Genomic DNA, 17,268 nt, shown 5'->3' on the forward strand with positions numbered 1-17,268 from the left:
TTGGTCAAAATCGGTCCAGTAGTTCTGAAGATGTAACTGATTTAGAGGCCAACATCCAACACACACACATGTACATTAATTCTGGAAAATTTCCATCCGGTTTTTTGGGTTCCTTAAGTGTCAAAACGTCAAGATCAGGTGAAAATCGCATATGCCCAAATTAGACCGATTACAATACTTTCCCTTGTATAGCTGCAATTCTGCTATACGCTATCTAGACGGGAAAGTAAACCGAAATGTTACCAAAATCAGAAAAAAATAATGTCTAACAGACTGAAAATGCAATTCACAACGACGGAAAAAATGAATGCAGAGAAGAGTGAATCGAAGCAACGTTTTGTTTCTATTAGTAGCACATTCAAGGACATAACTGCGTTTGCTATCATTACAGTTTAAAAATAATTTTACGTATATAGAGAAATAAGAATTTAATACAGGGAACTAATTATTGGGAGAACGCATGACATAAAATGGGTAAAATTTATTTATAAATATCATCCATCCAATAATTTTAAGGAAAGATAAATAGAGATAGTGTGTCTGCTAATAAAATGATCGACTAATAAACTATATAAGTTTATAAACGTATAAATATTACATGTCTATTAATGTTATTTAATAAATAAAATGTCAACAAGGAGAGGTAAACGCATTAAGATGATTAAATTAATTCAGAACAAAAAATAATAAAATGTCAAAGAAATTAAAAAAACACCATATAAATATAAAAAAGAAAAAGAAAATATAACAAACCCATAAATTAATTTAATACATACCGTAATACTATTAAAGGCAAAAAAATATATTATACTGGAGGTTAATATAATTAAGGTTTTTTTTATTTGTAAGATCAATGTCAATAATTGACACATACATATCAAAAGAAAGGAAACATTATTCATAAATAAATTATACGATTTTATTATTACTATTTTTGAATACACCTGCATTAAAATAAAGTTGTTAAGTTCAAGGAATAAATTAAACTTTGTAACGCTTAATGTTATAAGTTATTTTTTTCGCTGCAACAGAGCATCCTGTATGAAATATAACGAACTATTAATAAAATTATACAGTTATTAAAAAGAATAATAGTAATGAAATTATTATTAATAGAGAATAAAAAAAATTGTATTCTTTCTTGAAGTATGATGTATCTATATACTTCATACTACAAAAAAAGAAAGTAATACTTCACAATTTTATTAGAATGTTATATTAACTTTGGAATATTGTTCTTATTCTTACACACATAATTAATACTTCGGGAATTTGAAGCACATCAATTTTTTTGGGGGGGTGAGAAAACAAAAAAAAAATCACATTAACGAAATATGTATTTCTAAATAAGTTTATTATTTATTACCTACGACAGAACGGAACGATATATGCGTTTGGGGTAAGAAATTGTGTGTATGTGTATGTTTTACAATTTTCCTCAAAAACTACTGGACCGATTCCGATGCGGTTTTTTTCATTACACAGGAATAATTTCAGGTTCATAGATAAGTTTTCCGGTTATAAGCCACCAGGGAGCGCTGCAGTAAATGTGTTTTTCTAAAACGACCGGGTCGATTTTGATGCGGTTTTTTGAATTACACAGGTATCACTTCAGAGCAAGTTCTTAGTTTAGTTTTATGGTTATAGGCCGCCAGGAGGCGCTGCAGCAGTAGATAGTTTCATCAAAACGGCTTTTGAATGTTTCTAAGTTTTTCTAATTAATATTTTAATATTTAATAATCCTCTTTAATTATCCAATTTAATCTAATAGTGGGGTTTTTAAATTTTTCATTTTATTTACTTGTTTATTTAATTTGATGATTCTAACTGAATCGCCCTCCTCTATGAATCATGAGACCTTGCCGTTGGTGAGGGGGCTTGAGTGCTCAGGGATACAGAGTAGCTGGACCGAAGGTGCAACCATATCGGAGAGGTATCTGTTGAGAGCCAGACTAAGGAATGATTCCTGAAAGAGGGCAGCAGCTCTTTCAGTAGTTGTTAGGGGCGTGAGTCAGGACGACTTAAACAGCCGTATCAACATCACTTAGTCCTCTGAGTACTGCGCAGCTGAAAGCAATGGAAAACTACAGCTGTTTTTTTTCCAAGAAAATGTGGCTCTCTGCATTTTCACATAGCAATAATGGAGGCGCCTTCCTTGGTAAAATATTCCGGAGGTAAAATAGTCCCCCGTTCGGATCTCCGGGTGGGGACTACTAAGGAAGGGGTCACCAGAAAATTAAAAAATAACATTCTACGAGTCGGAGCGTGGAATGTTAGAAGCTTGAAAAAGGTTGGTAGGCTAGAAAATTTAAAAAGGGAAATGGGTAGGACAAATGTGGATATAGTAGGAATTAGTGAGGTTCGGTGGGAAGAGGAAGGCGACTTTTGGTCAGGTGATTTTAGAGTAATTAACTCAGCGTCAAATAATGGGCAGGCAGGAGTAGGTTTCGTGATGAACAAGAAGATAGGGAGGAGAGTGGAGTATTTCAAAACGCATAGCGATAGAATCATTGTAATAAGGATAAAATCAAAACCTAAACCGACAACGATTGTTAACGTCTATATGCCTACAAGCGCCCATGATGATGATGAGGTAGAGTGTGTATACGAAGAGATTGATGAAGCAATTAAACACGTAAAAGGAGATGAAAATTTAATAATAGTTGGAGATTGGAATGCAAGCATTGGAAAAGGCAAGGAAGGAAATATAGTGGGTGAATACGGGCTGGGCAAAAGGAATGAAAGAGGGGACCGACTTATAGAATTTTGCACGAAGTACAATTTAGTAATTGCCAACACCCAATTTAAAAATCATAATAGAAGAATATACACTTGGAAAAAGCCAGGCGATACTGGAAGGTATCAGATAGATTATATCATGGTTAAGCAAAGATTTAGAAATCAACTCGTTGACTGCAAAACTTACCCTGGAGCAGACATTGATAGCGACCATAATTTGGTGATAATGAAATGTAGATTGGGGTTTAAAAACCTGAAGAAAAGGTGTCAGATGAATCGGTGGAATTTAGAGAAGCTTGAGGAAGAGGAGGTAAAGAAGATTTTTGAGGAGGACATCGCAAGAGGTCTGAGTAAAAAAGATAAGGTAGAAAATGTAGAAGAAGAATGGGAGAATGTTAAAAAGGAAATTCTTAAATCAGCAGAAGCAAACTTAGGCGGAATAAAGAGAACCGGTAGAAAACCTTGGGTTTCAGACGATATATTGCAGCTGATGGATGAACGTAGAAAATATAAGAATGCTAGTGATGAAGAAAGTAAAAGGAAATATCGGAAATTAAGAAATGCTATAAACAGGAAGTGCAAACTGGTGAAAGAAGAGTGGATTAAAGAAAAGTGTTCAGAAGTGGAAAGAGAAATGAACATTGGTAAAATAGACGGAGCATACAGGAAAGTTAAGGAAAATTTTGGGGTACATAAATTAAAATCTAATAATGTGTTAAACAAAGATGGTACACCAATATATAATACGAAAGGTAAAGTCGATAGATGGGTGGAATATATTGAAGAGTTATACGGAGGAAATGAATTAGAAAATGGTGTTATAGAGGAAGAAGAGGAAGTTCAGGAGGATGAAATGGGAGAAACAATACTGAGATCTGAATTTAAGAGAGCATTAAAAGATTTAAATGGCAGAAAGGCTCCTGGAATACCTGTAGAATTACTGCGCAGTGCAGGTGAGGAAGCGATTGATAGATTATACAAACTGGTGTGTAATATTTATGAAAATGGGGAATTTCCATCAGACAAAAAAAGTGTTATAGTTATGATACCAAAGAAAGCAGGGGCAGATAAATGTGAAGAATACAGAACAATTAGTTTAACTAGTCGTGCATCAAATATCTTAACTAGAATTTTATACAGAAGAATTGAGAGGAGAGTGGAAGAAGTGTTAGGAGAAGACCAATTTGGTTTTAGGAAAAGTATAGGGACAAGGGAAGCAATTTTAGGCCTCAGATTAATAGTAGAAGGAAGATTAAAGAAAAACAAACCAACATACTTGGCGTTTATAGACCTAGAAAAGGCTTTCGATAACGTAGACTGGAATAAAATGTTCAGCATTTTAAAAAAATTAGGGTTCAAATACAGAGATAGAAGAACAATTGCTAACATGTACAGGAACCAAACAGCAACAATAACAATTGAAGAACATAAGAAAGAAGCCCTAATAAGAAAAGGAGTCCGACAAGGATGTTCCCTATCTCCGTTACTTTTTAATCTTTACATGGAACTAGCAGTTAATGATGTTAAAGAACAATTTAGATTCGGAGTAACAGTACAAGGTGAAAAGATAAAGATGCTACGATTTGCTGATGATATAGTAATTCTAGCCGAGAGTAAAAAAGATTTAGAAGAAACAATGAACGGCATAGATGAAGTCCTACGCAAGAACTATCGCATGAAAATAAACAAGAACAAAACAAAAGTAATGAAATGTAGTAGAAATAACAAAGATGGACCGCTGAATGTGAAAAGAGGAGGAGAAAAGATTATGGAGGTAGAAGAATTTTGTTATTTGGGAAGTAGAATTACTAAAGATGGACGAAACAGGAGCGATATAAAATGCCGAATAGCACAAGCTAAACGAGCCTTCAGTAAGAAATATAATTTGTTTACATCAAAAATTAATTTAAATGTCAGGAAAAGATTTTTGAAAGTGTATGTTTGGAGTGTCGCTTTATATGGAAGTGAAACTTGGACAATCGGAGTATCTGAGAAGAAAAGATTAGAAGCTTTTGAAATGTGGTGCTATAGGAGAATGTTAAAAATCAGATGGGTGGATAAAGTGACAAATGAAGAGGTATTGCGCCAAATAGATAAAGAAAGAAGCATTTGGAAAAATATAGTTAAAAGAAGAGACAGACTTATAGGCCACATACTAAGGCATCCTGGAATAGTCGCTTTAATATTGGAAGGACAGGTAGAAGGGAAAAATTGTGTAGGCAGGCCACGTTTGGAGTATGTAAAACAAATTGTTGGGGATGTAGGATGTACAGGGTATACTGAAATGAAACGACTAGCACTAGATAGGGAATCTTGGAGAGCTGCATCAAACCAGTCAAATGACTGAAGACAAAAAAAAAAAACTGAATCGCGCCCGCATAATGCACTTCATTCGCGCGGGTGTGGTGTTACTAGCGGTCACTTTAAATACTTTTTTATACTTAAAATATTATTCAATTCTTTAATTCTACTCCTAACCTGTGAAGTTACAATCAAACGACTACAGCATTCGTTTACATTCATACATATCATCCTCATTCATCGTCTGATGGAATACTTTACGGTGGTTCCGAAGGCTAAATAGAAAAAAAATAAATTAAACATTTTAACAAACCCACGACGAAACCTTAGAAATCTTGAAATAATTAAATAACTGTATTTTTTACCTTACAATCCTCCGTGACATTGTGATACATCTTTAAGACAATAAAATTTAAGATTTTGATAGATGTCGTGCGCGACTGCATAGATAAGCTTTAGTTATCATCATATTCACGCACTTAAAAACAATATTTTAATGTCACAGGAGATTGTAAGGTAGAAATACAGTAATCTAATTATTCACGTTTTTTAAGGTTTTTTTGACGTGGATTTTTAAAAAATACTAATTTTATTTTTATTTTTTTTACTTTATTTAATTAAAGTGGAAAAAAAATGATTTCTCTCGAAATATTAATATTTTTTTAAATTTTCACACAAAAAGTATTTTTACATCCTCTATAAACTTTCTAAAATTTTATAATAATAAATAAAAAAGTATAGCAAACCTAAGAAAAACCAAAAAATTCGGTTTATAAACACTTCATACAAATAAATAAATAACAATATTACTAATTTATTTCTTTTTTGGCTCTGCACATGCATTCCCCATATTTTCACAAAGCGACTCAGTTTTTCATTCTTTGGACTTTTTAAGAATCACTTTAAATTAGGATCTAGCATTATTTTACAACCACTACAATATTTTAATAGTAATAATAACAAGGAAAGAAAACAAATCAAGTCCAATCAATGTATCAAACGAACAATTTTACATATGCTAATACTACTCTATAAACAAGTGAGCTCTCATCAACGCTTATAATCAAGAAACAATGCATGAAGCAAGAATTGAAATTAATGTGAAAATTAAAATCAAAGCGACAAAAATAGATATGCCAAGTATTCTCCTATATAAGATAAAACTGTTTCCTTTTTGTCCTTTTACTCTAACTAAACAGATTAATATAAAAGAGATGGTGCCACAAAACGGGCAAGCCCCTTGTGGACACCTAATCTTTCATCTTTTACAAAACTCACTTCCGATTATAAATCATATAAATTAAGTATGATTAAGTTAAGTTAAGTTAAGTAATGAATATTAAATTGTATTATAAAACAATCTTAATATTGGTTTTAGACTATGAATAGACAACCTTAGATTACAATTAGTATTAGGATTACTCCATTAATTATTAATTTTGTAAAGGAGAAAGAAATAACAGAATTTGAAAAATTTGAATTTGATTTACAGACGATGATAGTAGTCATCAGAACGAAAAAGATATGAACAAGGCTATTAATAAAATGAATGAGATTTTCAAGTACAACCTGAGAATTAATAAAGCAAAAATCAATGAAAGTTATGGTTTCTGGATGAGAGGATATAAGGATATAAATACAGCCGGGGAATCAAACCTTAAAGTTGGGGAATTTAAATACCGAGAAACAAAAATAATTAATTACCTATACACGATATCGTTATCGTGTTTTCGATTACTTTTTGAATCGATGCGATTTTTTTGTTGTTATTCAGTTAGGTTTGATTTAGTTAAACATCTATTTTTTCTAATTTCACCTCTCAATTGATGAAATAATATTAAGCTGATTTTCACTGAAGATTTTTAATAAAATAGTAGTACCATATTAATCTATCAGGTTTTAAAATACTTAAAAAAAGAACGAATCATGTGTAAGGCAATATTCATTCTTTCGTTTCATTTCAACTGTCATTGCAGTAGATACATCATTTTATTAATAAATATTAAATTACAACTTCTTTAACATTATATTTAATATTTCTTAACTCTTGCGTTAACGTAGCATTTAAAAAAAAACAAGAAATTTATACGTAATTACTAAATAATACTTCATGAACAAGGCTTAAAAATAAGTTTATGTAGAAATCAAATGCTTTTATATGACAAACACGAACATTAGTTTACGCAATTAAAAACCTGTTTTTTTTTTTTGCTTGAAAGTTACACAGAAGCTTGTACGTGAAATTTTGTATATATGAAAAATGCCATGTCTGACTCAAGATTCGAACCCGGGACCCCCAGATGAAAAGCCGAAACGCTACCACTTCGCCATGGGGATCGACAAATATTTATTAAAAACAATTAATCCAATTTTCGTACATTTCTTTTTTAAAGCAATTAAATATCTACAATCAGTAACAAGGAATAATTAATAGATGTATTAAATATCTATATTTGAAATAAAAGAGAGAAAGGTCAACAGCAATTAACCAACTGGCTACCGATGAATGATAATGAAATGGATTTTTTTATAACGAGTGAAAAAATGCCATTTCTAACCACGGCTCAAACCCAAAACCAATAATACAATTTTAATTGGTTTATTTTTAAGTTGTTTTAAATAATTATTTACAAACACTTGCTCCTGTAGGCATTTTTAGTAAGGTTATATTAGAAAAAAAACGACTCTTTATTCAGTTTAAAGTGATAATTACATGGCTGTATGTTATGCCCTGCCAATTATTAAATATTAGTTTGAGGAAGTTTGTTACCGATTTAATTCATAAAATGACGAGCGTCTGTAACAGATTAACGATTTTACATTTATTTTTGAATTTAGATTTTAACGTACAATATTTCGTACCGGAAAAAGACAGAAAATAATTTATTGAATTATGTAAATTTCGAATTACACATGTTCGAATTACCAAGGATCTCACTGTTATATATTTTTCTAAATATTTTTTTTTTTTTTTAAGTATTGCTATTTTATACTCCACTTATGAATTTCAAAACACTTTGTTTTTCGGGTTGGAAAAACATCTATTCATATAAGTAATGACAGTAATACAATTGAATCAAATAGTTTGATTCGTGTAGGTCGATAATACCATTGCAAAAATTAAATACTATTAAAATTAAACACCACTGCAAATATTTAAAAATTAGTTTTCGAACTATAATTCCACATACATACAAAGACGCCAAATGCGTTACTTTCCTACAGGAAATTATGGCACTGATGAAATCTGACTAGAGTCTGAGGTGGATAAACATTATGGGTTAGTTATAGGAATAATTAACTTTATAGAAAAATAATATCTAAAAACTAATGCTAAATATTATTACGGATATAAGAATTAATAAATACAAAGAATTCAGGATGTAAAATGTTGAAATGGCATTGGCATTAAATTACTAACATAATATAGAAAAGAATGAAGACGTGCATTTAACCAGTCATTTGACTCCGTGGTTCCCAAACTTTTCCGAGTCGCGGCGCAGTTTTTCAATTAAAAATTTTACATGGCGCCCTATCCTACGTAAAAAGTATGACTACTCGTAAGTAAGAGATAGAAATAAATAAAACTCGTGTATCTTTTTTATTATTTTTTACTTTATTAACATTAAATTAATAATTATAAATGTCTTGGTTCAATTAATTATGAAGCTTTTACAACATTTTGCGGCGCCCCTGTGAAGAGGCCACGACGCACAGTTTGGGAATCACTGATTTGACCAAAAATTATAAGAAAACGCTCAATAACTGTTTGCAAAAAATAAAAATCTAAAAAGAAGCGAAATTTGACTGTTAAAGAATTAAAAGTATACTACTACTGTGATGCAATAACAAAAAAAAAGTACTGACCTGAAATATGAGATATAAATTTCCAATAACGACAGAACCATTCCCGAAAATAAAAAGTATTCCATATCCAGTTCAATAGAAAAAATGAAAATTCAAGTGGTTTCTGATTCTGAACTGTATAATATTTTGCATATCAGCACGTCAAGATGCAAGTGATATTTAGTCCCGTTTCACTTTGTTTACTCTTGGAACTGGTTGTATTATCATTACCACTTCTCTCAGAGAAGGAAGATTATATCTTAAATACTTACACTAATTGTCAAGAAAAGAAAATAATAATAAAAAACAAAATAAATATTTATAATTTTAATTCTCAGTAGTATCTACCGATGATTGTTGTTCAGCAATCAAAAGGCGCATCTAATTAAATATTTAATTTTTTGTAAGAGTTCTTGAGTGTTTTCTGTTTTCCATGTACATTTAAAAACGGTTTACCATAACAAATGATTTATGATACACGATATATGTTATGTAATACAGAAGGATGCATAATTTAAAAAAAAATTATGATAATTATTGTAATAAAAATTATGAGTTGAACAAGGGAAAAACCCGATAGCTTTAATCATCCAGTAATTTTAAGAAAGAAAAAAGAAGGCTAACGTAAAGATGAGAGCATTTTTAAATAAACAGGAAATCAACGACAAAACAAGCAATTTAATAAACGTTAAAAAAAAATTCGATTATAATTTTAGAAAAGTTTCTAAACAACAAATTACGCAAATAATTCAACAAGAAAAAAATCCTGTTAAATGAAGAATTAAGAGGAGGAAAAAACGGAATAATGTGACATAATTTAGAATTAGTTACAAAAGTAGACAAAAAAATAACTTTAAGTCGATCTTATCATAACAAAATAATAAACTGGTCATGGATACAAGGTCAGATATATATATATATATATATATATATATATATATATATATATATATATATAATTTAGCGTTAATAAAACAAAAATCAACAGATGAACATCAGTTACATAATAATATACACGAAAAGATTACTGTAGATAATTTTCAAAAATTAAAGTCAAAACAAAAAAAAACCTTTCAAGTATCGGATTGAAAAAAAAAATAAAAACCAAGTAATTAGACCAAGGAAATAAATAATTAATCCATTAATTTGTTGGACGTTAAATTTAATGATGAACTTATACAAAATATCTAATTACTTAATTTTAGCTTTCCATCACAGACGTCAATATTTTTCTTTTGTTCAATTAACACGCAATCATAAAACGTTATATAATTAATTCTATATATAATTGAGATTAAACTAAATATACATCATTTTCATAATTTTTTTAATGATACTGGAACCAAATTAGAGCTGCGGCACAGGGGAAACAACATTTATAGAAGTACAGTTATAATTTTGGTTTTTAATTATTGATAATTTAATTAATGAAAATCGTAAATGATTTTACTTATCTACAATATCTGAAAAAATAAAATATACCTATTTTGGTCTTAAATCGATTTATCAGACAATAACCGATGACGTATCGAAAACCATCACATAGTTTTAGATTGTTGAATTTTCCCTTATAATCATTTCATTAATTATGCAGAACAAATAAAAACCTACGTAGGAATCACCTAACAAAACATTATTTCATTTAAAAATAAAATATTATATGCAGGTACATTAATACAAATAAGTAAATACATAGAAATACAACATATTACGAAATACAGAGAAAGGATTACCCACTGCTCAAATTTTAGTACTTCTTACGTCTGTGCTCCATTAGTCTGACTTTGCATATTATATCTTGTTTTGCATGATGTCTTGTTTTGCGTAACAATACAAAAAAAGGCTAATACAACTGTCTTTGCCTAAAGGATAAGTGAAAAAAAACTAAAAAAATAAAAGAACCCAATTATTTTGTAAATATATTAAAAAAGATTAATTAATAATCAATGAAAAAAAAAATTCCCCTCTCTGGATAAATGTTAAAAATTAACAACAAAAAATTTATTCAGTTAAAAAACTATTTATTAAAATACAGGTTAAAAATAAACGATAACAAAACAAATTCCACCATAAAGTAAAAAGTAATATATTCTTTAATCATTTTAATTTCGACTTTTAGAAATAGACATCAATTTAAAAACAACAGCTTATAATCCTTAATTTGAAGCAGATTTCAATTCGAACAATGAAAATATAAATAAATAAAAAATTAAAAATAACTATTTTCATACAAAATACGGATGGGTTTTAAAAATAAACTGCTGCCTTTCTCAAAAACCACAAAAAGGTAAAAATTGATAAACAAATAATAATAAGCAGAAAATTGACTTGCAGAGAGAACGCTTACGAAAATGAGTTGGAACTATTTGAAATACGGGAATACATCTACTATTATTTTTCTTACTTATATTTTCGAACTGTTCTTAAAATTCCGCGCAAAAATATTTTGAATAACGGAATAAAATAACGGAAAAATTATTATCATAATTTTCTAAAAAATTTATCAAACTAAGCAATCATGACGAAACAGATAAAATATCTTTAAATTGTATATTACAGTTAAGTGGATAAAACATACAACCGGATATCTTCAGAAATTTGTTTTATATATATAAAACGAATCATCGAACTCGACTTATTCGCTATAACGTATAACGATTGGAAGAAAATAAAAGTAGAAAAAATCATTATCGGGTCGATGTATGGAATTGAGATCTATTTAATTCTTTAATTTTTTTGAAGGACATCTAATCAATACAAAGGGGGAAAATAGCCTATAATCTAATACGTAAAAAATTACTCACTTTTTTAATTATAAGAAAACGTCAATGATTAATAATAACAATGATAAAATCAAAACACAATAAAAAATTGTATAATTAAATTTCCTTAGTAAAAAAACACAATAAAAAATTACAAGAAATTTCGAACAACATTTACAATTAAAAAAATATCACAAAATAAAACAATACACAAGCAGTAATATTATGTTAAATTAACGTTCAAATGCAAGAAATATACTAAAAGTTGGGACTTTCAGATAATTCATAAAACTGATCAAAAAATAAAAAATAGGAGAAGGGAGAGTAAACCGATCACGTGACCTGAAAAATAACCAATAGGAGAGCTGTGGAACGTCTATCCAACCAGTAGCTCTAATGTTATCTTACATAATTATTCTTTTTTACTGTTATCACGTCATGGCGTATAACACTAACACATTATACATTATATATATATATATATATATATATATATATATATATATATATATATATACATACACACAAATCAGTTCCTTCACATTAATTAGTGGTCATTTAAAAATCATTTATAGATACGTTAATGGTTTTGTAACATTATTAAAAAAAAGGGGGAAAAAAATTGAAGGAACATAATATACATCTAATTAAAAAGCCATACAAATAGAAATAATATCTAATAATAAATCATCAGCGTTAAGCAGCTAATCTAAATAAAATTAAAAAAAAAAAAAAAATACCAAAAAACAATAAAATTAATAAGAACATTTAACATTAAAACAAACAAATATAATTACCTAATTATCATAATAAAAATTATAATTACAATTTTTATTATAAATAAATTCTTATTCGAGATGATAATTTTAAAGATTAGATATCGCTTATTCGATATTTTCTCTATTAAAATATTCTAATTTCCTTTATTATTATTAAATATTTAATTAATTACGTTATGAATATAAAAATAATAAGTCAGACTGAATTTATACTAAAATTAAACGCTATGAAAAACATTAGTATAATAAATAGCCTGTCCTTCAAGGATCATGTTGAAACATAAATAAAGTACTGAACCGCTTACACTTATCGCATTTTAATTCTTTATAAACAAATAAAAATCACGTAAATAGGAAAAGTATGAACTTGGTTTATTTATAAACCACGTTCTTTCTTGTATTATTCGATAAATATTTACGAATAAAAAATATAATTATATTGGTTGAAAAGGGGAACATACTTAACAAACATATTTAAATTTTATAAATAGTGTAGTCGTGCTCAATGGCGAAATGTTAGCTTCAAGCCTTCATCCGGTTAGTTTTGGGGGGGTGAATTACGGAAAGATGGCCATTTTAAATCAGCATATAAATATCTATATCATATTCCCACGGGCTGTAAAATTATATTGCGAATTAAAAAACTACAAAAAGAAATTACGAATCACTAATATCGGTGAAATATAGTCCGTAATGTTTTTTAATAAAATTCGTTCTTGAAGATCGTAGAACAAAAGTAATATAAATGGCGATAAAAACGTTGGATTTTAAAGAAAAGGAAATAATAAGAATTGTATTCCATTTTGTAGAATAATCTGTTCCTTTAACAGACATTACATGATGAATGTACTTCCGGTAAACAGCGATCCCATATAAATAACAATTAGACTGCTTTGACACGAGTCAAACAGGACCCATGCGTAGATTAAAAAAGCTTAATACACAAAGTTTAAATTAATTAAACAATTATTTCACTAAACGATTTTTCTTATTTTACAATATTTTCCGAAGGACCTTCGAAGAGATCTCTACTTCTTCAGAACGGATCATTTTGTGAAGGTCAATTAAAATTTTACATAACATTTTTTTTTCTAACACAGTAACCTTTTAAAAAGGTCAATTTTTTGAACATTACGGAAGAATGTTTCCTTTTTTTGTTGTAGGCTTGATTGAGGAAAAATGGGTTATACAATGCAGCAGAGAATATTAATTGTCTTCCAATACATTAGATGTGCCAGTTATGCCCAGACCCAGAATGCCTTCACAGAAAAGTACGATGTGGATGCACCAAACAAGCGGCTGTATGACAATACCAACAGACAGGGAATGTGGCAGATACGGCCTAAAGTGGTCGACCGAAAGTGCTAACACCAGAAAAGTTGATCGACGTGTAAGCTGCATATTCTTTTAGTCCCAAGAAGTCTGTTCGCCGCTTATCTAGGCAGTCTGATCTCTCCGTTGGTAGTTCTCACACGGCATCACGCGCAAGTGTTTAATAATGTATCCGTAGGGAATTTGTGTAGTTCACGAGTTGTTACCTGCAGACACTGGAAAACGTATAGCTTTCTGTCAGCGGTTCATGTCATCTGTAACGCCAGATGAGGAAGGATTCGATGACCGGTTTCGGTTTGACGCGACATGGTTCCATCTTCATCGTTACGTGAATACAAAGAATTCACGCATTTGGTGTACGGAAAATCCTCAACACGGTCAAAAAGTGTGTGTTTGGTGTGCAATGTCACATAGGCGAATCGTCATGACATTCTTTCACGGCACAGTGAGCAGTGTTCGTTTCATACAGATGGTGCAATAATTTGTAAACATTATACCTGCAGACCGGCTAGAGGACAAGTTATTTAAGCAGGACAATGCTACGGCTCATACAGCTAACAACACTATGATTTTCTTGGATCAGTGTTTTTATGGATAAGTGATTTTCGAAGGAGTTGTGGACCCCAAGGTCTCCTGATTTATACTCCCCTGACATTTTTGTGGGGATACCTTAAGGATACTGCTTACAAAACTCATCCTCACACCATTCCCGAATTGCAGAGCGAAATTGAACGGTGTGTCACTGGAATTACTCAACTAAGTTTACAACATGTAATTAAGAATACGTAACGTCGAATTATGTGAATCGCATAATGGAGGTCAATTTCAACAACTATTGTAACTTTTACTCATTTTCCCACAAGGTTGCATAACGTTTTGAACACCTGTACAATATTAAATGTAATTAACAAAAATCTAATTACGCAGATTATAAAAAATAAATCATATAGTCTAGCACAGAAAGCATCTCAATTTTAGAAATGAATAGTAGCAATTTAAATTCTTCGGACTGGAAATAGTCTAAATGATAAAAAAACAATGAAAACAGTAAAGAGAGTAAAATTTTTTAACGATGACTGGCTTAGTAAAATAATATATATTTCATAATTAATGACAGCAGCAAAATATTCACTTCGTTCAGTAACTGAGATAAACGTTTATCTAAACTTTTTTTTACGTTTTAATTATATTTAAACAATTTTTTTTTAAATAATTAGTTTTAAAAAATCAGATATTATAAAAAAACCAGAAAAACATAAGTGAAATCATTTTTAAAAATAAATTTTAACAAAATTTTAATTATTATTTTCTAGGACACGAAATTTGTTAAACTACTTACAAACAAAGTAACATATAAACATATGGTAGATATTTGCCAACAATCTTACAAAAACAGATCAGAAATAAGATAAAATTACTAAATAATCTGAATGTTTTAAAATAAAACAAAAGACCGCATCTCAAGAATGATTCAAAATACAAAAAGACCAGTAGTCAATGAAAACTCTGGTAAGACTTTCCCGAACGAACATTATTATTATTACTGTTTAATTATACTTCCTAAGAGATTAGATACTTGAACGGGAATTTAACTATAATTAATAAATTTCAATACTTTATAAGCTAATTAATGCATATTAAGCTTAGATAAAAGTCTTTAAGGTAGTATTTTTATGTTTAAAGTTCCCTTAGGTCACGTGACCATTATTAGGTGAACGATTAAATTAGTTTCACATACGTTATCATAATATATTGTCTTATATAACGTCGGTTCTTTTTCAGTATCTAGTAAGCTATGTTGGTGTAATGCGTCAATAGTATTCTCTGTAACCACAAGGTCGGCTAGAGCAGCACTGACGGGCAGCGGTATAAATATTTTTAATTAAGTTGTGTGTGTAAGACGTGCATCAGAAATAGCCGCGTGACGGGAAAGTCCTGCATTTGTGTTGTCAGCTTTTTTTTATTGTGACCTATGCAAAATTAATATAAATAAACAAAAAATTTATAAATAGAAAGTGAAACTGAAAAATAAATCCTGTAAATATTCTGTAAGCCTGCGCTTGTGCTATGATGAATTGACGCTTGCTTAATTTTCATAATACTACAACACATATCCAAATGTAAGAAATTTGAAATTTTCTTAGAATGGTCATTTCACAAACAGAAGCTGAAAGTTACGTATAGTTATACGTACGTAGGTAACTTTCATTTATTTCATTTTATATAGTTTATTTTTTACATTAGAAATACCAAAAAGTATAAAAAAAAATTACATTATCCTCAACTTTATTTTGAAAGAATCTCGCAAAATTTAATAACTTAATTATTATGGCACTTCCAAAAAAACTGTGAAAAATTAAAAAAAAAAAAAACAAAACCTATTATTAAAATAAGTAAATATAAATGAAAAAAAGCTTAATTTAAAAAAGTTTATATGATTAAAAATATTTTATGTTACTTTGTTACAGGATAGAAAAAAAAAATCGCTCCTGGAGAAACTGGAACTCACAACTTTCAATTTTAGCGACAGATGGCTTATCGTTTCTGCTACACGGGCTTAGATTTGACAATTTATAATTTCTGGTTGATATGGAAAGAATTTACAGTTTTTTTTATTGTGATCGTACGTAATAAATATTAAAAAACACGACTACCAGAAAAAAAACATTGTTCTTTAATATAGGATAATCTTAAACAGTGTGTGGGCGACAATTTTTGTATATAGTATAATTCTTTTTGAGATTTATTTTATATATATACACACATATATTTATATAGCCTATGACACTCCCGGTAACGTAAGGATTTCAACGCGGGGTCATTCATTCAAATCGGTTCAGCCGTTGAGCTGCTACGGTGGAACAATCATATATTCATATAAACTTTACATTATTCCAACCTACATTATATTCCTTTTTAGATTGGACAGTCGAGTAATAAATAAAACGATAACATTTAAACAGGACATATGTATGCTAATCCAGAAAGCTACCATTTTAAGAGCCTGTTGGAATGCCGCTAAAATGAAATTACTTAAAAGACAAAGACAAAAAATTGATAAGAAAAAAACACAATCTTAATACATGTATTTTATTGAAAGAATATTTTGAATTTTTTTTAAATAACTTGATCTCAAAATAATATCCAACCAGTAACCTTGTTCATGAAAATGTTTTCTAATTTTTTCTTTAAGAAAAATGTTGTTAATCTGCAAAATTTATTTAACTTTTATTTAAAAATTAAATCCTGTTTCATACGAAAAAATAAAACATTCCATAACCTTAACTACCTTTCATCCACTGTTTTTATTTATCTCGTAGAAAATTTCTAAATTATCTCCAAATTTTTAAAATGCTGCTAAAATAAAATTAAATAAAAATATTTATTACTAATTACATTCTTATTTCTACTAAACCATAATACTGTAAAAATTATTTATTAATTTTATTAATAAAAGAAAGGAATTAATAGTTAATATTTAACAATAAAATTGTACGCAGAGCGGACCA

At 29.2% G+C, this 17,268-nt stretch overlaps 1 protein-coding gene across 7 annotated transcripts in view; it reads right to left on the reverse strand.

The window, feature by feature from the left end:
* Positions 1-17,268, reverse strand: part of Ntan1 (N-terminal amidohydrolase 1) — a 338,443-nt gene that overhangs the window by 201,295 nt on the left and 119,880 nt on the right. The window contains exon 1 of one of the 7 annotated variants that reach the window (XM_075368114.1): positions 11,691-11,891. The exons of 5 other annotated variants lie outside the window; for them this stretch is intronic. The gene's annotated coding sequence lies outside the window, so the exon portion shown is untranslated. Of the gene's footprint in view, positions 1-8,907; positions 8,931-11,690; positions 11,892-17,268 lie in introns of those variants that run through there. One more of the 7 variants, XM_075368115.1, reaches the window with a different exon arrangement.

Source organism: Lycorma delicatula, chromosome 6 (assembly GCF_047948215.1).
Source record: "Lycorma delicatula isolate Av1 chromosome 6, ASM4794821v1, whole genome shotgun sequence".
Lineage (NCBI taxonomy): Eukaryota > Metazoa > Arthropoda > Insecta > Hemiptera > Fulgoridae > Lycorma > Lycorma delicatula.